Source organism: Callospermophilus lateralis, chromosome 3 (assembly GCF_048772815.1).
Source record: "Callospermophilus lateralis isolate mCalLat2 chromosome 3, mCalLat2.hap1, whole genome shotgun sequence".
Classification (NCBI taxonomy): Eukaryota; Metazoa; Chordata; class Mammalia; order Rodentia; family Sciuridae; genus Callospermophilus; species Callospermophilus lateralis.
Window position 1 is genome coordinate 31,614,349 of NC_135307.1, and position 27,535 is coordinate 31,641,883.

Below are 27,535 nucleotides of genomic sequence, written 5' to 3' on the forward strand. Positions count from 1 at the left end.
CATGGGTACTCTTTGTTAATTTCCTACCCTGAATGTATCAGACACCTGCTGTATGCTCAGAACCATGAGGACACCATCCTTTTACATTGATTCTCATCAGTGAAATGTGAATTCCACAGTGACCTTGTAGGTAAGGGTCAAAAAAAAAAAAAAAAAAACCTGAGGGATGAAGGATAGCTTAAAGCCATAAGAGTCCTTTACAAATGTTATCACTAATCCAAGAGCCTGCCTGAATTATTTGCACAAAATTCATAGGCTTTTCATCAAAGAAACTTTCATAAATACCATACCTAACCAAAAAAACGGCTATCCACTCAAAATAAAAAAACTCAGGAAATATTCTATTATGAAATAAATTGGTACCAAAGGTCATTCCATAAAAATAAATTTGGGTGGAAGTTGGAGAGACGGGAATTTGTAATTTACACAAAGAATTTAATTGCCCAACATATCCCATTTGAATGATGTTGCTGGCTTTCTTCATCATTTGTGAATTAGAATGTATTTTAAAATTAGATTACATGAAAAAATAAAGAGCATCATTGTATTACCTCCACTCTCTGTTATATCAGTATTTCCATGAATAGAGTACTACATGGAAACACTGATTATTATTCTAATCAGTGGCTTTTAAAGTTAAATGAACAGCACACTGTTTCATTTTTAAACAACTACTTAGTTGCCTCCTCCTTTGCCCTAATACAGAATATAACAGAGCATGAAAAACAAAAACCGAATCCATTTATGTATGCTCATTTATCTATGTAACAGAGCCCTTTCGGGTCTCCATTGCTTTATTTTAAAATGAACACTTTCTCTTTAATAAGCCTATTCTTTTCCACCTAGAAAACTGTGCAATAACAGCAAGGTTGGAAATGACCTAGAAACAAATGTCTCAGCCCTCCTTCGCCTTTCCCCAGCCACCCCCTCCCACCAACAGAAGCATGTCTGTTGTTCAAACAGAGTGATGTTCCAGGACCTGGTCTGTAAACTGCTCGGTGAATGCAGAGAGTCTATGTTAGGAAATTTAGTGAATCTAGTATTCACTAGAAAAGCTTCTATTTTTGGTTCCTCTATCAACTTGTTTTGAAACTCAGACAAGCTGCTTAATTCTTCTGTGTCTAGAAAGAATCTTTTCTAAAATAGGAATATAGCTACCTCCTAGTCCATATGTCAACAAATGGAGAGAAGTGGACGTGAAACCTATGTAGGTAAGAATTTTAGAATTCCATTCACTGGCTGTAACGCTGGGGCTCCTAAGATCAGAGAATCAGGTTTTCATTCATTACAATATGCTGTAAGATATTTCTTTTAAATAAAGTGCAGCAGAAATAAGCAGGAATGTTTTAAATTTAATGTAGTAAAAAAAAAAAAAGAAAGAACCTTCTCCATTTTCTGTATGTATATTACACTTGTATACTCGCAGTTGATAATCCAGGGACTTTCATTACGCTATTCAAAGAATGTAATAATTTTTCTGGAAACACATAATAATAGAAAAAATAGAAAGAACTCACATGTTAATCATATTAATTTCCTATAATGACTCACAGCTAACAAAAGAGGAAAATTGAAAATGTGCTCAGACTATGCGTGGTACAAACTTCGAGAAGATATACCTTAGTGGTGACAAGTTGGCTTCTGTCATCCGATCTGAACCCAGGCCTCCTTGCTCACTAGCTATGTGATCTGGACTACATTACTTCACCTCTTTATGCCTTTTTTCCCCTTTATCTGTCACCAACCACAGTCCTAGTATAATTTTTAATATTTAATATATCTCCACCTCCAGCCCTGGTCTGCAACTAACTAGCTGTCCAAACCAGGTCAAGCTGCAGCTTCCCCAGACCTCAGATGGACATAAGCTATGCAAACCAGCATCCTTAGAACTCCCACCTCAGAACTTCAAAATTTCTGACTTACTTGCAACGACATACTAGGATGTTCCATGCCATCTCCCTTCTGTCTGCCTACATCCTGGCTCATCTCCTCTACTTATGACAGCCCTCGTGCCGAACTCAAAGAATCACCCCAAATACTGGGATAGAGATTCTCAGTCCCACTCAGCATCCCTCCTCATAAAGCATTTCCTGCCATACCACTGCTCACCTCTAGGTTCCAGGAACTGGACATGTATTCTTTGGGCAAATTCTTGAGCTCTCTTTTCTCAAGGCTCCCTGCTGGGTCCTGGGGAAACACAGGCAAAGACTCACAGAGGTGTTCCTTAAGATGTTAATAGCCCAGCAAGGGTGACAGGTGCAATGGACACTGCAATGAGCATGTGCTCAATTCTGATGGCTCAGAGCAGGAGGAGGTGACAACTGAGATGGGAGTGGAAGGATGACCACACGCACCTGAGGTTGGCAGGGTTTGCCATTCCATCTACACGACAGTAACCAGGCTTGGACATCAGAAGCCCCAGAAGTAACTCAGCACTGTGCTAGGCACTGGAGAGAAATGAAGACGATGCCATCTCAAAGAGGTTAAGTGAGAGACAGCCCCGAGCGCAGAGAGTGAGAGAACAGGGATTCACACCCATCTGCATTCTGGGCACTTGATGTCCTTGTGTATCAGGGATTTCCTCTACCAGAAAGTCAGACCTACATGGGCAGGTGCTCTATCAGTGGGGTTCATCCCTCTATCTGGGCACCTAGAAAGTGATCTAGCACAGAGCGGTCACCTAAATATTCTGAATGAATGAAGATTCATCTGGATAATATGTCAGGAAAACTGCCCACAGACCCAAGACCCACGCGTGCAATCACACGTGAGGATTTTCCCCAGGGCTTATGGACATGAGCCAGCTCCAGACTCAGGGAATCCACTTCTGGAATTCACAAGCAATTTGGGTAAAAGGGACTGTGTGGGAAGGGTGGTGAGTACAGCAAAGGGGGCGACCACTTAAGCATCTAGGACACAACTGATAAGCAAATATTTTGAAAGTCAGGACGGTGCCTGCGATTTACTCCAAATTTTTATGCATTTGTAACTTATAGTTACAACAAATGCTTACTATTTTCTTTTTTAAAAAATATTTATTTTTTAGTTGTAGGTAGACACAGTATCTTTATTTTACTCTTATGTGGTGCTGAGGTTCGAACCCAGTGCCTCACACATGACAGGCAAGCGCTCTACCTCTGAGCCACAACCCCAGCCCCCTATTTTCTTGATAACAGCAGCCACTCTAGAGCAAAGTCCAGGGTCCAGCAGAAAACAGTGCTGAATAGAGTGGGAAGAAGGACCTCGATGATGAAGAAAGACGAAGGGACTTGCTTGGAAGCCTTCTCGGCCCTAGCCTCACTGAGCCTCCTAGGAGACCTTTGGTGAGTGATTTCCCCAGCCCACACCTCCAGCCCTTCACCTAGAAGATGAGAACCCTCCACTAGCCAAGGTTGTTTCTGAAGAGGGAATAGGGTAATGCACATGATGACTGTGGTAACCGACTGTGGTTCTTGGCCAGTGTTGGGGTGAATGAAATTCCCAGGCCACCTGTGTCAGAATCCTGGAGAAGTCCACCCCCACCCTCAGACAGTCCAACACTGGACATCTGAGGCTGAGCCTTCAGCAACACCACAACCTCCTCAGGGCATCCTGATGAAGCACTAAGAGGAAGACAACTACAGCTACATGACAATGTCACAAAAATCATTGTGGCATCCGCTAAAAGCCTTAAACATCAGGCCTGCCACTTTTTGTGCCCAGTCCTCAAAACCTTATTCAGAGAAATGTCATGTAGGAGACGTCACCAAACCCTGACTGTCATATAGTCTGAATATTGATGGTGCAAAATAAAAATTCCTGTGGATGTTATTTCCTGTCCTCCATATTCTTTCAAGTTCACAGCCTATTTAAAAAACCAATGGATTTTTTTTTATCAGCAATGTTAAGCACTCAAGAAAAAAAAATTACAAGATGTGTGCTAGCTCAGTAGTACAAGCTTGTTTATATAGCTCTAATCTGACTGAGTAGGCAGGAACCTCCAGGGGAAAGAAGCAAGAACAACAGCTCTAAAGAACAAACAACTCTCTCTGTTGCAGCAGAGTCTGCCAACTTGACATTTCCTATACACTCAAAGTTCAAATGCTCAATGACAGATCGAGTGTGTTTCCAGTAGTACACCAGTAGGGCTGAAGGCCAATTTTGGTGGCACTGCCGGTCACCCAGTGTTAGACTGGGAAAGAACTACGTGATCATTTCAGGACTTCAGACCTGAAAAATTCAATGGTTCCCAAAAGTAGGTCCTTGGAACCAGACTACTAGCCTCAAGAATAACCTGGGAGAGAATTTAATATGCAAATTCCTGGTTTCCATGTTCCAGAAACTCTGATCCAGTAGGCCTAAGGGAGTCCCTGGAGATTTAGAGCCCTAATGCTCCCCAGGTGATTTGGAAGCACAGCCAGGTTTGGAAACCACTGACCTGGATTCCATTCACCTGATCCCTTCATCTCACCCCCACATCACCTCACATTGGGCAGACGTGCATGCTAAGGGCCTTTCAGCTTCCCTTGTATTAAGGTCCAATGAAATGAATAAAGCAAGGGTCCTACAGTCAAAGAACTGGCTCTCGATCCGAGTCATATAACTTGTGTACTGCATGATCATGAGCAGCGGAGGCAGCCTCTGAGTCTCTGTCTGCTCTTCTGTAAAATGGAACAAATGCTAATCGCCCTATAGCAGAGGTTCTCAGCCTTGCCTGCTCATTAGAATCACTTGGGCAGCTCAGTCAGAAACTGCAATAGGTGGATGGTATTACTCCTACTCTGCAGATGAGAAAATAATGGAGACTTGAGACCACAGAGTGACTTGCCCAAAGTTGCACCGCTTAGCCAAGGAACTAAAAATTCCAGCCCAGACTTAAATCCAATGCCCGATTTTTCCAACCTGTCAGTCTCAATCTCCAATGAGACCACCTACAGCAAGTATTTAACACAAAAGCTGGTACACAGTAGGTCCTCCACTCATCTGAGTTTCCTTCATTCTACTTTCTAGAGTGTCAGAAGTTGACTTCTCCATGCTAATCCAACCTGAAGACATAAATAAATATCATCTTATCCAATTGCTGCAGCTCCCTAACAGCCTGAACAAATTAGTCTACTGAAGCCACATATAAAGAAAAAAAAAAACTTGTTTTTGTATTCCCTATGTTAAACAAAGGTCCTAAAATGTAAGCTAGGAGGGAGAAGGGAAAAGTTCACCACATAACAGAATCTACATGGGCCTGGGAGGTTCTCACGGTCCTGCACTCAGAATCACTGCAATTTGCTGCTGAAGGTCAAATTCATCCAGGCATCTTCTCATACCAAGGCTCTGAACCCCACACTGCTCAGGACACCCCCAGCCCCACTGATTCCCTGTAGACTCTTCCTGCCCTTTAAAGTCTTCTGTAAATAATATGCCCCTCTGTCCTTCCACCCCGTCTCTGAATTTTGACCTTTGGTGACCTTAGTGGAAACCTGCCTTTCCCCTGAGGACATTCATCTCCTGCAGCTCCAGTATCCACAACCCAATAATATCTCAAGACCAGGAAGCAAGGGAGGCATTCCCTTGGGCTCTCCACTGCTGCCTTAAAAGATTTCCCTCCCTTTCTGCTAGACAAATCCCAACACATGCACCCCCACTCTGCCCACCTTCCCTCCTGCCAGCTCATTTACCCAATACTCACTGCAAACAGTCTTCAAACTTACTTAGACACTAACCTACAGAAACTATAGGTTATTTTAATTTCCGTGGCTACTTTTCCCTCTGCCTTCAACTTCTTCTTTCAATGGCTCCAATGTGATAATCACCCATAATTACTCTTATACAAATATCCTCCATCCCCACACCTATCTCTTTCTGTCTCATTCTATCCTGGCAAACCTCCAACCCTAACCCTAACCCTAACCCTCCCTCCCCTTTGCCCTATCCCAAGTTCCTCCATTCTTCCTGCGCTCTCCCACCCCCACCCCATTATGGATCAGCATCCACATATCAGAGAAAACATTCGGCCTTTGGTTTTTTGGGGATTGGCTTACTTCGCTTAGCATGTCAAGTAAGCCAATATTCTCCAATTCTATCCATTTACCTGCAAATGCCATGATTTTATTCTCTTTGAATGCTGAGTAATGTTTCACTGTGTATACATAATAAAGTGTATACATAATAAAGTGTATACATAATAAAGTTTCCCTATTCATTCATCTACTGAAAGGCATCTAGGTTGGTTCCACAGTTTAGCTATTGTGAATTGTGCTGCTATAAACACTGATGTGGCTGTGTCACTGTAGTATGCCATTTTTAAGTCCTTTGGGTATAGAATGAGGAGTTGGATAGCTGGGTCAAATGGTGGTTCCATTCCCAATTTTCCAAGGAATCTCCACACTGCTTTCCAGATTGCTCACCAATTTTCAGACTTACCAGCAATGTGTGAGTGTGCCTTTTCCCCTACATCCTTGCCAACACTTGTTGTATTCTTAAAAGCTGCCATTCTGATTAGAGTGAAATGAAATCTTAATTTTTATTTACATTTCTCTAATTGCTAGAGATGTTGAACATTTTTTCATATATTTATTAATTAATAGTATATCTTCTTCTGAGAAGTATCTGTTCAGTTCTTTAGCCCATTTATTGATTGGGTTTTTTTTTTTTTTTGGTGTTAAGTTATTTTATATTCTAGAGATTAGTGCTCTATCTGATGTGCGTGTGGTAAAAATTTGTTCCCCAAATGTAGGCTCTCTCCTCACCTCACTGATTGTTTCTTTTGCAGAGAAGAAGCTTTTTAGTTTGAATCCATCCCATTTATTGATTCTTGATTTCATTTCTTGCACTATAGGAGTCTTGTTAAGGAAGTAGGGGCCTAATCCGAAATGATAAAGATTTATACCTACTTTTTCTTCTATTAGGCACAGGGTCTCTGGTCCAATTTCTAGGTCCTTGATCCACTTTGAGCTGAGTTTTGTGCATGGTGAGAGGGGTTTCAGTTCATTTTGCTTCATACAGATTTCCAATTTTCTTAGCACCATTTGCAGAAGAAGCTATCTTTTCTCCAATATATGTTTTGGGCACCTTTGTCTAGTATGAGATAATTGTATTTATATAGGTTAGTCTCTGTGTCCTCTGTTCTGTACCATTGGTCTACAAGTCTATTTTGGTGCCAATACCATGCCATTTTTGTTACTATTGCTCTATAGTATAGTTTAAGATCTGGTATAGTGATGCCACCTGCTTCACTCTTCTTGCTAAAGATTGCTTTGGCTATTCTGGGTCTCTTTATTTTTCCAGATGAATTTCATGATTGCTTTTTTCTATTTCTATGAGGAATTTCATTGGGATTTTGATTTGGAATTGCATTAAATCTGTATAGTGCTTTTGGTAGTATGGTCATTTTTACAATACTAAGAACAAGGGAGCTCTTTCATCTTCTAAAGTCTTCTTTAATTTCTTTTTTTAGTATTCTGTAGTTTTCATTGTAGAGGTCTTTCACCTCTTTCATTAAGTTGATTCCCAAGTATTTTTTAGACTATTATAAATGGGATAGTTTTCCTATTAGTTCTAGAAGTTTTCTGGTGACATTTTTTGGATCCTTTAGGTATAGAATCATGTCATAGTGATAGTTTAAGTTCTTTTCTTATCTGTATCCCTTTAATTTCTTTCATTTGTCTAATTGCTCTGGCTAGAGTTTCAAGAACTATGTTAAATACAAGTGGTGAAAGAGGGCATCCCTGTCTTGTTCCAGTTTTTAGAGGGAATGCTTTCAATTTTTCTCCATTTAGAATGATGTTGGCCTGGGGCTTGGTATCAACCAGCTCATCTTAAATTCACGACCACAAACATTTTAGATGAGTAATTGACACTGTCCATCAAACTTATGATATTTTCCTACCAAGTTTCTTTCTGACTTTCTGAACTATCTCATCTTCTTCTTGCCCAACTTAACACATAGTCTCAGCTGACAGACTTGCTTCAAATTCACTATGGAACTGGAAGCCAGCAGAAGGTAAGTCCCTCGTCTTCAGACACCCTCATCTGAGCCACCATGTTCTCTCTGTCTTGACTTCTCATATTGGGGAAAGTAGAAATTCTTCCATTTCTACTCTTAAGCATGGTTCTAGTACATTCCCACAGCAGCAGGACTCCAGTTGAACAGATTGTACAGCTAAAAGACCTCTAAGACATGAGCTCCCTACGAAGAAGTACCTAGAGAAACCTGAAGTCCAAAGAAGAGGCAAAAAGAAAAACAATAGCAGACTTCAAAGCCTCTGGTACCTACAACTTCCAGCTCCAAAAACCTTAAACACAACCCGACTCCTCACCAGGCTAAATAAAACCCCACCTGAAAGGTCTGATTTGCCTCTGTTTCTCTTACTTAATAAATCATGGGTGACTATCAAGAGAAACTTACATGCATGTTAAAAGGCAAAGAAAACCACATCCTAAATAGACAAGTCTTCACCAGAATCAGACTCAGACATCACAGATGTTAGAATTACCTGTGTCATTAACTGAGAGAAAATTTCAGTATGATTTAAAATGTCAAGGGCTCTAATAGAAAATATAAATGGTAATGAAAGCAGAGAGATAGGAAATAGGAACTCTTCTTTAAAAACTACTTTAAAAAGGAAATGCTAAAAATAAAAAACACTGTAACAAATGAAGAATGTTTTCTGTGTTCTCATTGGCACACTCAAAATGGCCAAGAAAAAAAAAACAGTGAGCTTGAAGGTCAACAAAAAATTCCTAAACTAAGAGAGAGAGAGAGAGAGAGAGAGAGAGAGGGAGAGAGAAGACAAAGAACCATGAAATAGTATCAAAAGGTGCAACATAAGTGGAATCAGAATTTCTGGTAAAGAAAGAGAAGGCCTAGAAGAAATATTCAAAGGAATAATGACTGAAAAAGTTACAAAGGAATGACATACAGCAAACCACAGATCTGGGAAGATTCTAAAACACCAAGTAGGCTAAATACCCAATATATACAAACCACAGAAAACCAAAGACAAAGAGAAAGTCTTGAAAGAAGCCAGACCCTTATCTATAGAAGATCAAGGATATAAACTATAGAAGACTTCTCATCAGACCCCGTGCAAGAGTGCAGATTGGAATATTTCAAATGTCAAAAGGAAAAAAAAAAAAACTCCCACTGAAAATGCTTCATCTAGTGAATTTATCCTTCCAAAGTGGAGGGAAAATAGGACTTTCTCAGACAAGCAAAAACTGAGAAAATTTATCACCAGCAGGCTTACCATGCAAGAAACACTACAAGAAGTCCTTCAGTCGGGGGAAAATTATATAAGTCAGAAATCTGAATCTACACAAAGAAAGAGCAACACCAGAGAAGGAACAGAGGTGAAATCAAAATCTTTTATTTTTTTTATTCTTCACTGATTTAAAAAAAAAAAAAGATTCTTTTGAACTATGTTCATGGAACAGAAGGAAAAAAAATTAAAAACTAGCATACTAATGCCTAACAGAGTTCTGGAGTAGCCCTTGACATTCATGGAACACAAGGGTCAGTAAACCAGAGCCCCTGGGATGAATGTAGCTGCTGAGTGTTTTTTCTATGCTCTGGATGCAAGAAATGGTTTCTTGGTCTGAATGCAAGAAATTTTATTTTTTAGGAAGATTGAAAAAAGTTAAAAGAATGATAAGATTCTGTGACACATGAAAATTGTATGAATTTGCATTTGTAATCATAAATCAAGTTTTGTAAATAAAGGCCCATTTCTCGGGGCTGAGGTTGTAGCTCAGTGGTAGCACTCGCCTAGCATGCATGAGGCACTGGTTTGACCCTCAGCATCACATAAAAATAAAATAAAGATACTGTGTCCACCTAAAACTAAAACGTAAATATTTAAATTTTTTAAAAAAATAAAGGCCCATTTCTTTACTCTTTACCTATGATGAATTTTCCATTGCAATGACATAATTCAGGAACTGTACAGCCCACAAAGCTCAAAATATTTACTATTTAGTCTTTCACATTAAAAAAAAATTCTGTCTGGGGGAAAAAGTCCAAGAACTTTATTTTTCAGAGGATGACACTAAGTTCTGGGGAGGTCAAGTGGAATTCTGATATCATCCTGTTGGTTAATAACAGAAACAGCATTAGAACTTGGGTCTTGAGATAGCTATTGCTTCTCCTCTTAAATTTTGCAAGTATGGGTTCTAAGATCAGAGTTTCTAATACTACTGACTACAGACACTGCAGAAGTAACATTTTATTTTTCTCATTTCATATGAAAGATAGTATGACTGCTAGAGAAGAAGTAGGAGTGACAGAGAAGCTTTGCCAATTTTTATACACAAAAAAGGGGATGACTAAGAAATGAAGAGGATGACATGTTCCCAGGGGACCCAAGCTGAAAAGCACTCCTATTGGTTTTTTTTTTAAAGAATGTCAGCTTTATTTCTTGGGAGCTCATTGTTTTCTTTCCTTTTTTAAAGAACAGGTAAAAATCAGTCTGATTAGTTCTTAAAACTAAGCATTTAAATGTAATTCAGAGGACACCTCTTCTAGGACCCTATAATGTATGCCCTTGGAGCAGCGCAAAACTTAACAAAAGAAAAATCTCTTCATAAAGCTCACCAGCCAGAAGCAATATAAGTCAAAGAAATAACAACTGAATAGGTTCCTAGGGGGTTGTTTTACAGTTTTACTCATACCGTGTAGATGGAAGACAAAAATAGTACAATTAGAATGTACCACTTCCTACAATGGGGAGCTACCTTGTAATAGTCCATCCCTCAAGAACCATTTGAAAAGCTGGAAAGAATATAGAAGTTCCCAGCTCAGTGGGACATGCGGGATCAAGATCCAAAAGAAAAGGGAAGCACAGAGGTGAGACTGACATTCCACGTAGCAATTGCTTCAAGGTATTTAGTCGAATTCAACATCGATTCATGAAAATATTCTCAGAGAATTTTGAGTGTTCGGTAACTTACTTGATCTGACAGAGGACATTTGCAAAACACCTACAGCAACCATAATATCTAAGAGTCAAATTGTAAAACTTTCCCACAGAGATCAGAAATAAAATGAGGATACCCACTATCACTTCTATTATAGTAAAGGTTTTGGGCAATTCAACAGGCAAGAAAAAGAAATAAAAGTCACACTAATTAGAAAGGGGAAAAATGTAAATTGTTTTGCAAGTTAATTCAATTGTATACATAAAATATGAATAAAAATCTTCACAGAACTACTAGAATTAAGAACTGAATTTTGCAAAGTCACAGTATACAAGGTAAACATTTGAAACTCAGTTGTACTTCTATATATCAGCAACAAATGCTCCAAATGCTCAGAAAATGATAGCTTTGTAAAGATAAATGCAAAAATAAATTTAAAACACTAGGAATATATCATTTTAAAAGATGCCCAATACCTTTACAACATAGAGGGATATAAAAATACTAACAGAAAGGAAAGATCTAAATGAATGAAGCGATAAATCATATTAACAGACTGAAATGGCAAACAAGGTAATGGTGTTAATTTACTTTAAATTTGGGCCAGAGATTTAATGCAATCTCAATCAAAATCCTATCAAAAGACAATTATAGCTGGGCACAGTGGCACACACCTGTAATCTCAGAGGCTATGGCAGAGGATCACGAGTTCAAAACCAGCCTCAGCAAAAGCAAAGTGCTAAGCAACTCAGTGAGACCCTGTCTCTAAATAAAATACAAAATAGGGCTGGGGATGTGGGTCAGTGGTCAAGTGCCCCTGAGTTCAATCCCTGGTATCCCCCCCCAAAAAAAAGACAATTATAAAATGTATACAGTAATCCAAATGACCAGGAATAAGCTATTCTTCAATAAGAACAGGGTGGGAAGACATATGCTACTGGATATCAAGACTCCTTATAATTAAGGCAGTGTGGTATCAGCACTAGGATAGATCAAGAGAAACTAGGAAGCACAGAGAGAGACCTATTTAAGTGTGGTCACCTGATTGATAACAAAGGTGACATTTCAGAGCAGTAGAAAAAGGAGAGAATTTTAAATACATGGCACTGGGTTAACTGGAAATCCAAAACCAAAATAAATATGCATGACTTTCCCACATCTTAGACCAAAATCAAGCCCAGGTGGAATTTTTGACACCAAAAGGCAAAAACAATAGATCATCTATAAATTAAAATAGAGTGGCTCTCTGACCTTATCTTATGAAAGCCAAGCAATACAATAATAAGCAATACAGGAAGAGACTGATAAATTGAGTTGTATTTATAGTAAGATCTCCTACTCATCAAAATAGACTGAAAAGTGAACCATGGAGATAGGAAAAGGTATCTTAAATACAAATAGGAAAAGGTCTCTTAAATACAAATGATGATTAAAACTATTTTTATTAGAAATTTTATTTTTTTAAAAAGAAGAATCCTGGGATAGCATTTAATTCAGAGGCAGAGCACCTGCATAGCATGAACAGAGCCCTGGGTTCTATCCCTGGCACTGCAAAAGAAAGAAAAAAGAAAACTACAACTCTGCCTAGTTTTCTATTAATTGTCTATTCGGTAATCAACTTGAACAGGCATTACAAAAGACAAATAAATGGTGGGGGGGGGGGGGCGTCTACAATCAGCCAGTGGTGGTACATAGTGTAATCCCAGCCATCTTGCAGGCTAAGGCAGTAGTTGGCAAACACAAGGCTAACCTCGGCAACTTAGTAAGACATTATTAAAGGTGACCAAAAAAATATTTAAAAGGCACATCATAAGTCATCAGAGAAATGTAAATTAAAACCATGAGATACCACCAGATACACACCAGAATATCTGAAATTCAAAAGTTTGACAATCCTAGTCTTTGATATGGAGAAACAGAATACTCATCAACTGATGATAGGAGCATAAACTGGTACAACCACTTAGGAAAACTCTTTGTAAGGACCCACTAAATCTGAACATGAGCATGTTCTATGATCCAGCAATCCACTCTCAGAGGTATACCAAACAGAAATGCATTCCTAATATACCATAAAACTATATGCAAAAATGACTGTAGTAGCACTATTCATAATATGCCTGAACTAAAAATATCCCTTATAAATAACTATATTCAGAATATCACAAAGTAGAATGCTGGGCAGCAATAAAAATGAATAAATTATTGTACCCATCATAACATGAATGAATCTCTTAAACGTTGTACACAAGAAGCCAGAAAAAAAGAGTACATACATATCAATATTTCATATACTTCAAAAACAAGAAAACTGATGTGTTGGCAATCAGATTAATAATTACCACTGGAGAAATAGGGTGTATGTTTATGGGGAGGTACACGAAGTAGGTTTGATGGGGAGAAATGATAATATTCTATTTCATGATCTGGGAGAAATACCATGGATGTGTTTTTACTGTTTGAAAATTCATGAGGTGGTGATTTATGTGCTCTCCTATAAATGTTATACTTTAATAGACTTGTCTGATTAAAATCAAAGAAGGTAAATAAATGCAGATCTGGAAGAGGGGTGCAATATCTTTTTCTCAGGGTAGCACTTGCGCCGTCCCATGGAGAGCAATGCAAAAAGTGGTATCAAACAGGGTTGAGGTTAGAGGGGTGGTGAGGGAGCAGAGGGGGTGTCCGACACCACTGACTACATCTGCAGTAGGTATAGACGCAACCCTCACTGAATGAGAGCAGAAGTGAAATGGAGACCAGAGATTAAAGGAAGGCTTCACAACGTCTCCCAAGAATTAACTTATATTAGTGCTCCCACAGTGGCTGAAATTCTCTGCATCCATTCTTACTTTTTTTTTTAACTGCTCTGCAATAAAAATTTTAGAAGATTGAGGCAGTTGCCATTTCTGGTTGTCCATTCTATTTCGCAGCAAATTTGCTGCTTCTAGAAAAGAAGGACGGGGCTGTGACCTGATCTGACCAGAATGTGCTTGATCTTTGGACACACAGACTGGACCAACCTAGCCATGTGACTAATTAGGACCAAAGCCCTTCCCTGAGACTGAGACAAGGACACTGGAAGAAGGAAGATCCCTTCCCTAAGAAGCGAGTCATGGTAAGAGGATAAGGACATTAGTGACCATTTTCTATTTCTTTAGTGTCACAGAAGGAGGAAGTCAAGAAGACCAAGCATCAAGTAAGAGTACCGGTGGGATCATTTAAGCCCTGGATGCAGCCATACCTGAATTCTCAGGTATATGGCCAGATAAATGTATTTTGGAGATGTATACATTTTCAGTTGGGGTATTATTGGAGTTTTGTTTGATGGGAAGGTCCTGCATCCGAGAAAGCCCCAACTCATCATCATCACCACCCTTATCATATGTCTATTGTACATCCCTCCTTGGACTGGTCTCCAATTTGCATTTCTAGTCTTATCAATCACTTTTCATCTTCACATATCCAACAAAATAGCTAACCTCAACCACAGAGAACTTTCCCCAGCCAAGAACTCCCAATAAGCAAAATTCAACTTAAACCAGTCTCTTTTTGAATACACTATTGAAGAGCCAACTGGTCATCCCTGTTAAGGGAATATTAGAAAATAAAGGAAACTGGGGATCAGAAACAGATTCCTTTGAAGTGGGAGAGGGGGGTTGTATGGCAGATGGCAGGCAGGGGAAGTGGCTTTTGCAGAGAAGTTTTTGAAAGCTAAAGGAAGCCAAAAAAAAAATACAAACCTGAAATTGACAGCATATGCTTTGGCATGATGCTAAATACCCTATGCATTGGGGTGAGATTTCTGAGGACTTCCTAACCAGTCATGCCAAGTAAGTTAAATCAAGCTCATCCAACGACTCATCTATTTTACCCTTGAGCCACAGAGAGACTTAGGCGTCAGCAGTTAACCCCTCCAAAGTAGGTTTGATGGGGAGAAAGGCAGTGGGTCTGAAAGGCAGTGAACTGTTGGCCAGAGCTTAACATGGTGGGGGTGACATGCATATGTACCAGGAATTGTGCTTTGGCTGTAAAAAAAAAAAAAAAAACCCACCAGCAAGCATTTCATGCATGGGAGTGGGATCGAGAAAACCAGAATCCACGAGATTCACTGTGGCACACCCCACCAACCCAGGGGAGGAAGTGCCACTCATGATCTACCTTTTTGTTCTCGCTTTTACTTTCAGGAAACAACAAGTACTTATTAAACACTTTTGCCTTCAACCAAGACTTTCCCTATCCCTGTTTTCACTCAAGTTTTAAGTTCCTCAGTGCAGACTTCTGCCAGAAAGGTTTTTAAGGATCTGACCCTCTGCAGGTTGTATTAAGTATTCTCTGCACACTGCTTGCACGTTATCACTCCTATCCTTTTATTTGCACTGAAATGCCTCAAGTGCACCCTTGCCCACCCCCGCCCCTGACCCCATCCCTGTAGGCCCCACACCCGACAGTCCTCTGGAGAAAGTCCTCAGCGGGAAGGAATCTCCCTCATTCCATTTACATGGGCCTTCCTTACCAGGCTGTTTCCCTTTTATGCAAGCTTCCAGAACACCAGAGCCCTATCTGATCAACCATCATCTAGAAAAGGGACTTGGGTTGTGAGACTTTATAACCTGATGTGGACAAGCAGGACAAGGAGCAGAGAAAAACAGCACAGATCATAGGCTAACTGTGACCTGGGATGGGGAACCTCCCCAAGCCCAGGAAGAGCCGATCATGCATTCCAGAGACTGTCTTCAGATACACTCTATCAGTAGTGCCCCCAGAGCAATCAAATTTCTCAGCTCTATACTATTCTGCTTCTGGGAAGAATGCATATCAATACTGCTAATCTACTTTTTTCTCATGTCATGTACCCCTAGCTATGGGCAAATGCCAGCAGGTAAGTCCCTACACTACCTGTTGTACTGAAAATGAAAGATACCTTCCCCTTAAAAAAAAATCTAAAATGTAATCAATACACTTATTCTTTGTGAAGGCGTCCTTTCTATTTTGACCAGCTGCTGAATCAGACTTTGTATTAGGATGTAGGGTCAGCAGAATGAGGGCGTCTTCCTGCTTGGTTTGGAATCTGAATGTGGTAGCACTTACATAGCAGTTTAGGAGAGAAATACATTGGATTTTTTTTTTTAATTGTGGCCTATTTTTCTAGAGAGGTCACACAGATAAAATGCAGTCAGCTCAAGTGTTTCTCTTGGATTGGTCAGTGCAGATCGACATTATGTTTTTCTAATTAGGATTAATTAATGATTAAAAATGAATTAAAATATGACAATAACAAGCCTTTCTGAGCAGCCCTGTTTCTGTCATAATTTTATCACCATCTCCAATACGAGGCCACATACTCAGTCCTCACCCATCCCTAATGTCCTCCCAGACCTGGGGTCCAGCCGCAGTTGCCACTCATCATCACACATGGGTAATTGTTAGGAAAAAAGGAAGTGTTATTGGACACCCATGTCTCTTTAGAACAGGTGTCAGAGGGCCCATGTTTCAAGAAAAAAAATGGGTATAAATGTTTTTCTTTCTGAGAATAACACTTTCTACATATTTAACACAAAGGATGTTAAAAGAAAATTACAACGTAAGTTACTCTTGTGACAGAAACTACACTTGTTTCTCCCATTTGCTTCACCTAACTGGTCCTATTAAGGACTTGAGATTGCAATTCATGTCCTAATGTTTTTTTTCTTCCTTCCTTGACTCCACAAATCATTCTCAATTACTGTAAACCAGAATCTGCAACAGATGCTGAAGTTATAGGAGGGAATAAAACAGAATACCTGCTCTGCTGGAATGTGCATACTAGAGGAAGGAGACAGATGATACGTAAATGAAGATAATAATACAAAGTACTGGTGGTGAAGTTCTGCAGAGAAAGAGCTGGGAAAGACAGAGCAATGAACAGGGGCAGGGGGTTAGAGTTGTCTGGGATGACTTTGAACATTGCATTTTGGGTTTTTTGTTTGTTTGTCTGTTTGGTTGTTATTGTTGTTAATGCTGGAAATTGATCCCAGGGTCAGTCCCCTGTATTCTAGGCAAGTCCTACCACGAAGCTACATTCCCCAGCCCATTATGTCAATTCTTACTCTGGAAGTAAACAATTGGCTTAATAACCAATTATTATTAACACTTCTCACCTAAAAAATAATGATAATCTTGGCATTCTCTCTCTTTCTCTCTCTCTCTCTCTCTATCTATCTCTATCTCTCTCTCCTTCCTATTTCCTAAAGCTTTTCTCTTCCAGATCTGACATATTCTCTCTCTGAATGGAAAGGTACCCTCCTTGCCTTATCGTTTATTTGCTCTATGCATTTTTTCCCAATCACTTATCAGCCTTTCTTGTTGATTTTCTATTCATTTCTATCATCTCTCCAAGATGATGGAAGCTGTCTCTCTTTATTCCTACCTTGTGATATTTCAGAGAGACTCAGAACTTTGGGATCAGATAAGATCCAAGTTTAAATGCTGGTTTCTTCATTTGGTAACTATCAAACCTGCAGCAAATGGCCAAACCTCTTTCTCATCTTCAGTTTTCTCACCTGTAAAATGGGGAAAATGCTCCCTAACTCCTGTGAAAGGCTTTGATCTACAAAAGCTGTACAGATGCCGGTTGTTGTTTTGTAAGATCAGTCCTCCACTGTATGACAGATCCACTGCTTTGTAGGCTGCGCAGCTTTTGCATAACTAACTAATTTTTAATCAAGCATTTAGTATGTGTGTAGCCTTGTACTGGAGATGGTGATCAAATTAGGACCAAAAAAAGCAGACAAATAGACCACAGCCCAGTGAGGGAGGCACAATTCGTGCATAATTACAAACGAGAATGAGGATCTCACTATATCATGGACCTGGATCTAGCCAGGTAAAATCAAGCAAGAAATGACTTTTAACCACTCATACTCTGCATCCATGACCAAGCCCTTTGCTGCATGCTTAACCCATACTGGTGTTATTCCACACCAACACTAACCCCTCCTTCCTCCCATTTCTTCCCCCACCTCCACTCTGAACATCAATAACTCAGTCAACATTTACCAAACTCCTACTATCCACCAAGCATCATAAGAAATGCCAAGGATGTAGAGAAAAGGGAAAAAAAAAAAAAAAACATGGACTTGCTCTAGGTGTGGTCATAATCTGGCTCAAGAAGTATCAAGGTAGCAGAGTCTCCTTGTTGTCTCTTCTCTTCCTTCTGGTATTAATGACCCTCAGGCTTATGTAGCATCTTTGCCTATTGCAAAGGAAACCTGCCCTATTTGGCCCTCTCCTTTTAAATGTCTAGGCCACTAGCTTCCTACAACCTCCTCAAAACCCAGTTTTATAACCGTGGAGCAGGATGCTCTCAGAGGGACTTGGAGTTCTTCAAATGCTAGACTGACAGCGAGTCCTCACAGTCACACCTACTCAAGAGGCAGAGTTTTTATTCTTATTTTACAGATGAGAAAGTTGATGTCAGAAACATGATGAATAGGGTTTTTAGATGCCTGTGGTGCTTCTTTAATGATAGTGGTACTGTCTGAGCTCTGGGCTACAGGGTCAGAGATCCCAGGTATTTCCAAAGGAGGCCTCCACTAGCTGACAGCCTCATAGAACACCTCATCTCAGCAGGGTCTGTATAATGAGCACTTCCACTTGGGCAAGAAAACAGTCTTTGCGGGAGGGAGATACTAGTAAGTAACAAAACTCAACTATGGACAAATGTGAGAGTGGCTTTTCCTTTGAAGGTTTTACCAAAGTATTGAGAGAAGCCAAGACAGTCCCCATAACCCATTTTAATAGCAATGGTTAAAGGAGCATCTAGTTGGTCCATAGTCAAGTATTTGCATTTTTTTTTTAAGTTTCCATGCATAAAAGTGGATATTTTCCCTACCCTATGAATCTAAGAAATAAATACAACCCCCCCAAAAAAGAAATAAGTACAAAAAAAGATTAATTTTTTTATTCAAAATATATTCCCACAAGGATGATAAAAAGTTCTGAGGCATTTCAGCCAACTGAGATCTCCTAGCTATCAAATGCTTGCTCAATGTCAGTAGAGGGACATGGTAAAGAAAGCCCCCTCCCCCCATTTCTGATCTGGAAGGCCTGGTTCTGATTTCTCATGCTGCCACTTATTAGCCTGGTGGATTTACGTAGGTTAATTTGTTTCTCTGTGTCTTAGTTTACTCAATCTTACAGAATGGCCATGGGGCTCTAATAACTATTGTTTTGCCTTTTTTTGGGTGGGATGACAGCAGGGGTATCATTTCTTGCTTTTCTGACTGTTTCAGTAGTTAGGGTCATTATCAGGGTACTTCCCCTGCTACAGCCACCCTTTGGTAAGCTAATCTGTGGGGAATGAGTTCTAGGATCCCCATGATATCAAAATCCTGGATGCTCACATCCCTTATACAAAATGGTACACTTGCATCTAACCTACACACATTCTTTCCTACACTCCAAATCATCTCTATGATAGTGGTACTGATACAAATGTTATATACATAGTAGTTATATTATATTGTTTAGGGAATAATTATAAAAGAAAAAGTTGGTACATGTTTAATACAAATTCATTTTTTTCTGAATATTTTTGATGTGCAGTTGGTTGAATGGACAGATGCAAAACCCATGTATGGAAGGCCAACTCTATGTGGCAAAAAATGAATTGCCTCTATGGGTCTCAGAGAGGCAACTGAGAAGCATTTGGTGTGCTTTGTGGTTTGTGACAACTCAAGCAAGTACTCCTAGTTATTTAACATAACTCAATAGGTTTAATGTCCATTTTAACTGTCTACTTGTAAGCATTTTTGCTCTCCATGCAGTTTAAAGAACTGGGTTTCATGACTGATAATTACTCTTATTATACAGACATTATGGTCCCAAATTCTGGATGATTATTCTCTTGACTAGTTCAAAAGTTTTCCCCATGGGAAAAAAAATTGATACTGATTCAATAAATGTTTCCTGAATACCTATTGGCAGGTACATTGCTGGGCATGTGATAGATGGATGCAAAAATAAAAAATAAAAAAATAAGTGAAACAGGATTTTAAGCTCCAAGGAATTTCTTCTCTAGTTCTATGTGGTACCCAGGTCAGCAGGATGAGCATCATCTGCAGACTGGTTAGAAATGTAAACTCTTGGGCCCCACTCCAGGTCAACTGTCTGAATAAGCCCTCTGCAAAGATCACCCTCATCAAATGTCAAAGCAACACATCTATCATGAGCTTATGGAGCCAAATCATAACGTATCTTTGTCCTTTTGAGGAAACAGGGGTCTCGAGGCCACATGAGAAATTGATGACAAAATTGCAATCAAAACTCAGGTCTCCCACCCAAATGGCAACTGCTCTTTCTACTTCTTTTCTGATGCTTCACGGTATAAATCTGATGGGGAGCCCCATGTATAAACTAGCCCCAAAAAGGCAAACACTGAATTTCAAAGAGTAGAGAAAGAGAATTAGTACTCTTTGAAATAGGGCCACTAATAAAAATTAAAAGGTGATCTATCAAAATAATCCAGTAAACTAGAAGTAATTTCCCAAACCTTAATATATATCCAAGTTCTATTTGTAAGATTTGAAGATTCTGTGGGGGAAGGTAGAAATACAATGAAGATGTGACTAATATCTAAAAGAATGTACAATTCAAAGAAATGTTAGTTCATCATCTGTGGGAATTACAGATAATCTTTCTCTCTTTTTTTTTTCCTTTGTATTTTCCTGAATTTTTCCCAATACCAAGATACTACTTTTATATTCAGGAAAAGGAAAAGAAGGAAAAATGCTTTTGGAAATGTTATAGCCATATCACTCAATATGCAGATTTATTTTGTATTTTGTATTTCTGTTTCTTTCCATACAGCAGGATAATGTGTATGTAGTAATTATTTATATCATGCCATATGTTACAGAGAAGATGAAATTCAGTAAATATATTTCTTTCCAGCTAGCCCTCAAAATAAAGAGGTTAAATGCATTCCTAGGTTCAAAGCACTAAGAATTAAGACAAACTAACTGAAGCTAAAGGAAAAAAAAATAATCCCAGTATTGAGATCTCAGAGCACATCCCTTTTCAAAAGCGTTTATGTGACACATGGCTCCTTATTCATATCTCTCTGATGCTTAACCCCTGGCACAAAATGAAATGTTCAGCAATTCCTGGCAAAGTCTTCAGAGTTCAGGGGATAAAATGCATGGGAGAAGATCGGAGAGATAAGAAACAAAATGATCCTACTTTCACATAAAATTCTGTCCCTGAGGGACAATAAGACATTCAAAATTTCTGGCAAATTCCAACATCCAAAATATCTTTTATGTTTTTCTTTTTCAAGAAATGTTTGCTCACTTAAAATATATTTACATTGACTATTTCATCCACAAATCACAGATAAATAAGTTGGACTCAGCTGAAGAAACATTTCTTTCACAAAAGCATTGTCATTTTTGGAATTTTTCACTGGATAAGACAAATTGATTGCCTCAAAAAAAGACTAACATTGTTTTACTGAAACTCTCAGCAGAACAAATTCAGTGAATGTTAATTGAAATTTCTAAAAGGAAACAGGAAGTAAAGTTAAGAGCCAATGGAATGAATATAGGAAAGGAAACACCAGTAGCCATCTCCTTCATCAAAATACCCTGCAATTGTTGACATTTCTAGAATTTGCAGACTCTTTCAGGAAAGGATGAGTTATTGAGAGTAAACTCTCTCCATATAGTTTATAGTCCATGAGGTCACCATATTTACACAACAATTTACCTTAAGAATAGCAGAGAACTCAAAAAGCATCTGTGTTCCTGGTTCTGCTGGTTCAGCAAACAAGCTTTGGTTTACAAAGGTGTCTCTCTAAAAATAAATCTCTGAATTCCCTCAACCCTCTACTTTCTTTTGCAGGGTAGTCCTACCCATTGCAAAATTAAAAAATGAAGAATGAGAATAAAGACTGTGCAACTTGGAAGGTTTCCCACCAACAGCCCAGTTCCCATTCCATATGAAAATTATTCTAGAAAAGTCATCTTGTCAATAAACAGAGCTAAACCTTAACTATTTCATTTCAGTCTAACAATTTTTGACAGATCATGCACAAACTTGTAGCCCATTCTCTAATGCCATTCTGATACAAGCTCATTCATCTATTTCTCATTCTCTCTGGAGAGAGAAGTTCCACTGCTGGGTTTTACCTCATACTGATGATTTTTACAGTTTTACTTTGGAGCTGCTAAAAGGTATTGATCAGAACTTACCTGAAGATCCAACTCCTAAGCACTGATACACGCTGAGGGAACAATTCCAAGCCAACACCAAGATTCAAAATATCTTCAATTTGTAGTATAGAAATGCCACTCGTCTCAATGAAAGAAAATAATGTTCCTACTCCATCAAATTAAAACCCCAAATACAGCAGCTTTCATTCTGAACAAAATTCAATTTTCTGGGTCACTTTCCCCATCTCACTGGGCCACTCTTTATGCAGCCTAACAATGACTGTAAACAGGGTCTCTACACATAATCAATTTACTTGACATCCTCTCAGAGCGAACACCTACCTTTTCCTTTCCTAAGGCAGGTCCCAAATAACAGAACTCACCACCGGCCCCTGCCTTCCACACCTCACCACGGAGACTCGCCGCCTTCTCTTCCAAATCACAAAGGGGCGAGCTTAGTCGGAGAAAAAGTTAATGAAGGTCCGCTTTTGAGGCAAATTGCCCTACCTGGGATGACAAAATCGGACGACTTGGAAGAACCTATAAGCACCTTCGCTCTGCACCCTCGTCCTGGTCGGTGAGCGCTTCACACCCAGAAACCCAGGAACATGATTTATATGCAGACCTGCACCCATCCCACACAAGTCCGCTCGCCAGCTTGTCTAACCACTTATGTAAGCTCGTCTTCCACAGTCCCAAACTGCAGACACACACCGGCACCTGTCACGCATCTGAAATGGACAAGCACCCACACCCAGGAGATGAAATCAACACATATGAATGGGTGTGTGTGTGTGTGGAGGGGTGCTGTTTCGAACCATCTTTTCCCCCATTTGTTTCCAGTCACAACTACAATTACCTTAGCAACCAAAGAATTGCCTTGACTCTCTTCGCTTCTCAATTTCTCTTAAAGCCAAGCTTGCGCCAGGGTCATGATAAAGCTAGAGAAGCCCAGGGAACTGGGAACCCGCAACCTCCTGGGGGCGGAGGGGAAGTCTAGTCCGTCTCCGCGCTGCCCTCCAATGTCTCTCCTCCTCTTTTCGACTTTCCGTGGTGGCGAGCGCAGGGGCTCAGCGAGCGGACAGCGAAGCCCCGGGCCCGCGAGGAGGCGCGGCGGGTCGCATGGTGCCAGGGCGCGGGGCGCTCGGGGTGTCTCCAGCGCGCTCCGGGCGGGCCTGGCTCTCCGCGCTCTCCCGCACTCGCGCTTCGCCTGCCTCTGCCCGCCCGGGGCCGGCGGGCTGCGCGGAGGTGGGTCCGCCCCCTCGGCGCCCGCCGGCTCCCGCAGCTGTGGGAACCCGGCGCCCGGGCGGAGCTCTGGCCGCCGAGCAGGGCCGAGCGCGAGGAGCTGCCCCAACTCGCGAAGCCGCTCCGCTCTGCCGCCGGCCAGCTGCTGCAGCGGCGCCCGCTGTCGGGTGCCGAGCGGAGCTGCAGCCCCGCGCCCCGCGCACCTGGGCGCCGGCACCTGGGTCCCGGTCCGCACGGTGCAAGGAGGGGCGGGCGGCTGGGGCGGGGCCGAGGCACCTGAGCGCGTCCCAAGGGCGCCGCCGCTCGGCTCACCTGTTTCCAGAGCCGCGGAAGGTGCGGACCCCGGTTCACCAGAGGAAAACCAAATCTGGAGATTCCTGGCGCTCTAATAGCTGCCGAGAGACTGGTTCAGCCAGGCGGAGATCCCTTTCATCAATTTTAGCTGTCCTGGTAGGTAAAGTTTAGTGGCGTCAAGGTGATTTAGGGATTTCTGGCCGGGGTGTTGTGCCTGGTCGCATTTGAATCCCTCACTGACGTGTAGCTGGCGCCCTCTAAATTAAAATGGGCCACCGTGATCATCAGTGATATTGTTACTAACCTCGTCATTTTTATTTATTCAACATTTACACCACACGCTGTCTTTGGAGTGTTTTTGTGTTTGTCCTTATCTTAAAATACTGCAAAAGGGCTTCTGAGAACGCTTATACAGCTATTTTGGGAAATAAGACAAAAAGTTGAAGACAAAGCGAGGAAGGATAACTTGAGCTGACCATTTTCTTCAATGTGGGAGTTTTGGAATTTGATGTTTGAAGATGTAGGAAGCTGTGGATGGAGGTGCGACAAGATTATTGGTACCGAATGGTAACCAGGGCATCTGGGTGCAACATCAATGTTATCAGTATCGAGAATTCAAGTTGTACTATGGGTGGGGTGGGGAGACCTAACTGCCTTTAAGAATGGGTGAACTGGATTTTCTTCATTCATAAGTTTCCAGAGGTTGAAAGTTTCCTTTTCACCGTGCATCTTTGGTCACGGCTTCTTATGCATAAATATGAGTCATGAGAAAACATCAGACAAATGCAAATGGAGAGAAAGTCAGGTAAGTGGCCTGTACTCTTTTAAAAATGTCAAGATCAGGAAAGTAAAGGTTGTTCTGTAACTAACGCAACAAGGCAACTAAATGCAGCTGGTAATCTTGAATGGCATCCAAGACCTGTTGATGACATTAATGGCATAATCAGTGCAGTTTCAATAGAGTCTCTAAATAAGAAGGATTAAATTAGATCCATGTTACTTTTCTGATGTAGAGATCATTCTCTAGTCATTCAGGAGAGTGTCCTTGCTTTTAGGAAGCACACACTAAAGTATGAAGGAGTCAAAGAGTGCCATCGTTTGGATCTGGAATGTGTCCATAGGCCCATGTATTGGAAATTTGGTCCCCATTCCCTGGCACTATTGGGAGGTCTGGGCCCTTGAGAAGATGGAACCTAGTGGAAAGAAATTAGGTCACTGGGGCATTCTCTTGAATGCCAGACCTGGCCCCTTTCTGTGTTCCTGATGATGAAGTAAATACTCCACCTCTGTCCTGGGGTTCCTGCCATGATGTACAGGCCCAAAGCAACAGGCGAACCGACTATGGACTGAGACCATAAAAAAATCAATCTTCCCTCTCCTTTAAGTTGTTTATCTCCAGTATTTTGTCACAGTAAGGGAAAACTGACAAACACAAGGACACCACCTTTTCAGCTTACTCTCTGTGGGCTCAGGAATGTTAACACTTAAATGGAGACATAAAGGAGCTCATTGAGCTACTTTTGCAAGATTTTTGTAATCCAACATTATTTCAAAATAAAAGGCTAATAAAGATACATTATGGTAGAATTGTTCTCCTTACTAAAAAAAGAAAATAGAAAAACTCATCTTCACTTTTCAAAAGTGTTCACTATGGGTTTCCTTTAACAATCAACTCACTGTTAGCTGTACTGAAAATATGATTTGATCTGAAAGTAGTAATTTGTGAATATATACAATAATTCAATTCAACTTTTCATCCATCCACCCAGCAATTATTAATGGCAAGCCACTTGCAAAAAATCTTTCCTGAAATTCATCTGAAGTATAAAATGAAATACATTTTTAAGTAAGTCCTGAATCTTTTGCCTACTTCATTATCAGACAAGGAGTTATAAGAAAGTGTGTGATAGAATTGATTGTGGTGGACCTTTTGGACTGGGTGACAAATTGAACAGAAGAACGAAAATGAGTGGCAGTGTAGTTTTAATAACTGCATTGACAGGGGAAGGAGAAAAAGATTGCTGGCATCAGTGCCTTTGATGCATGTACATGGCAATTTATTGGGGGAAGATAATGAGCTTGGATACCAGGTGGCCCATTTCCCAGGACTGTGCACTTGTGACATTTACAGCTGATGCTCCTTTTTCCTCAAACCTCCATATTTTCCCTTCCTCCCACGTTAGTGCAATCTTTTTCTGATAGCTCAGTACTGTGTTCTTTGCATTTTGGCGATAAAAGAAGAGCAGATTCTGGATCAGTTTTGTATCATCTTAGGTTGTGAAAGAAAATAAATGTCCTGATAGGTACTTCAGATAAGTGTCTTCTCAAAGGGGGATTCAAAGGCCAGCATCAGTGTTCCTGGGGAACTTAACTAAAATTGGCAACAATGGTGCTCGAATTCCACCCTAGAATTATGAAGTCCAAATTTTAGTGATGAGACCTGGAAATCCACTTTGGAACCAGATTTGTGAACCACGGCTTGTGGGGTGCTTCCTTCATGTATCGCCCAGCATTCCTATTACCACTAATTGCGTAATCTCATTTTCAGGCAAGCTGATTACAGTTGAAGTGGATTTCTTCCCTTTCCAGCATTAGCACCTGATCTGCAGTTTTGAAAACCAAGTGACTGGGGAATGGATGTGTTTATATCATGATGCTGGGAAGATTATGTTTTGAGACTCTGAAGTCACATCCGAGTAGAATGCGTATTCACAATGTTAATAATCAGGAAATGTATATGTAATAGTGTGAATGCTATGGGAGAAAGTTGACATTAACAAGAACAAAGCTTTTTAAAACCTACATCAGGCCCAAAATAAGCATAGAATGCTGTTCACACCAAAGGTTTGAACCAAGCCTCTTCACCTAGGCACCTCCCTAGACACTGTTTCAATAACTGCCCTCGTACAGTCAGAATTGTCACAAAATAGGCAACTGTTTGTGAGATGTGACTTGGAGGGTTAGACAGAACCCCTTAAATCAAAAATATCTGTTCCTCATTCCCACTTTTGTCTCCCTCCTGCTAGGTACTGGGATTCCCACAATCAATCACAGTTGGTTCCAGGTGTGTTTTGTTGGACCCATGGTAATTAGGCAGAGAATGTACTTCAACAAGAAGGCTCCTTTACTGAGTCAAAATATGTCAGTTACGGGTAGAGCACTTGCCTGGCATGTGTGAGACACAGGGTTCAATTCTCGGTACTGCATATAAATAAATAAAGATCCATTGACAAGTAAAAATATGTACATAACAAAATGTCAGTTACAAAATCTAATCAAAAGTCTCAGTTACCTAAGACCACAGGTAGCCCCCAAAACTAAGGACACTAAAATTGGATGCATAGCATGCATGTAAAACACAACGACACTCTCTTCTTCAAGAGAAGCATTTTATTTAAATATTCTTTTTGTAGTTGTAATTGGACACAATACGTTCATTTTAATGTGGTGCTGAGGATGGAACCCAGGGCCTCACATGTGCTAGACAAGCGCTCTACCACTAAGCCACAACCCCAGCCCCAGGAAAACCATATTTTAATTCATTTAAGTCCTTTTGTGGGGTTTCAAAGAACCAGTCCTCAGCTCAGAGGGTACTCTTAGCCGTCTTTCAAATTCTGTGTTTGCTCACTCCATGTTGATATTTGAAGAACATAAAAATGAAATTTGTAATATGATTTGAAATCAGGAAGAGTAATGCCTCAAACTTTGTTTTTCTTTCTTAAGATTGTTCATTGACTATTCAGGATCTTCTGTGTTCTGTATAAATTTTAAAATCTTTTTTTCTATGAGAAAAATGACACTTGCTTTTTTGATAGTGATTGCATTAAATCTGCAGATTGCTTGAGTAGCATGGACATTTTAACATTATTCATTTTTCCAGTCCATGAATATGAGATATCTTTCCATTTATTTGTGCCTTC

The 27,535-nt window shown here is 40.3% G+C and overlaps 1 protein-coding gene across 3 annotated transcripts in view; it reads right to left on the minus strand.

Annotated features, from left to right (window-relative positions):
- Rgs6 (regulator of G protein signaling 6) overlaps window positions 1-23,286 on the minus strand; it is a 570,177-nt gene extending 546,891 nt beyond the window's left edge. For all 3 annotated transcript variants that reach the window (XM_076848119.2, XM_076848117.2, XM_076848116.2), the window contains exon 1: window positions 22,936-23,286. The gene's annotated coding sequence lies outside the window, so the exon portion shown is untranslated. The remainder of the gene's footprint in view (window positions 1-22,935) is intronic.
- Between the last annotated feature and the right edge of the window lie 4,249 nt (window positions 23,287-27,535).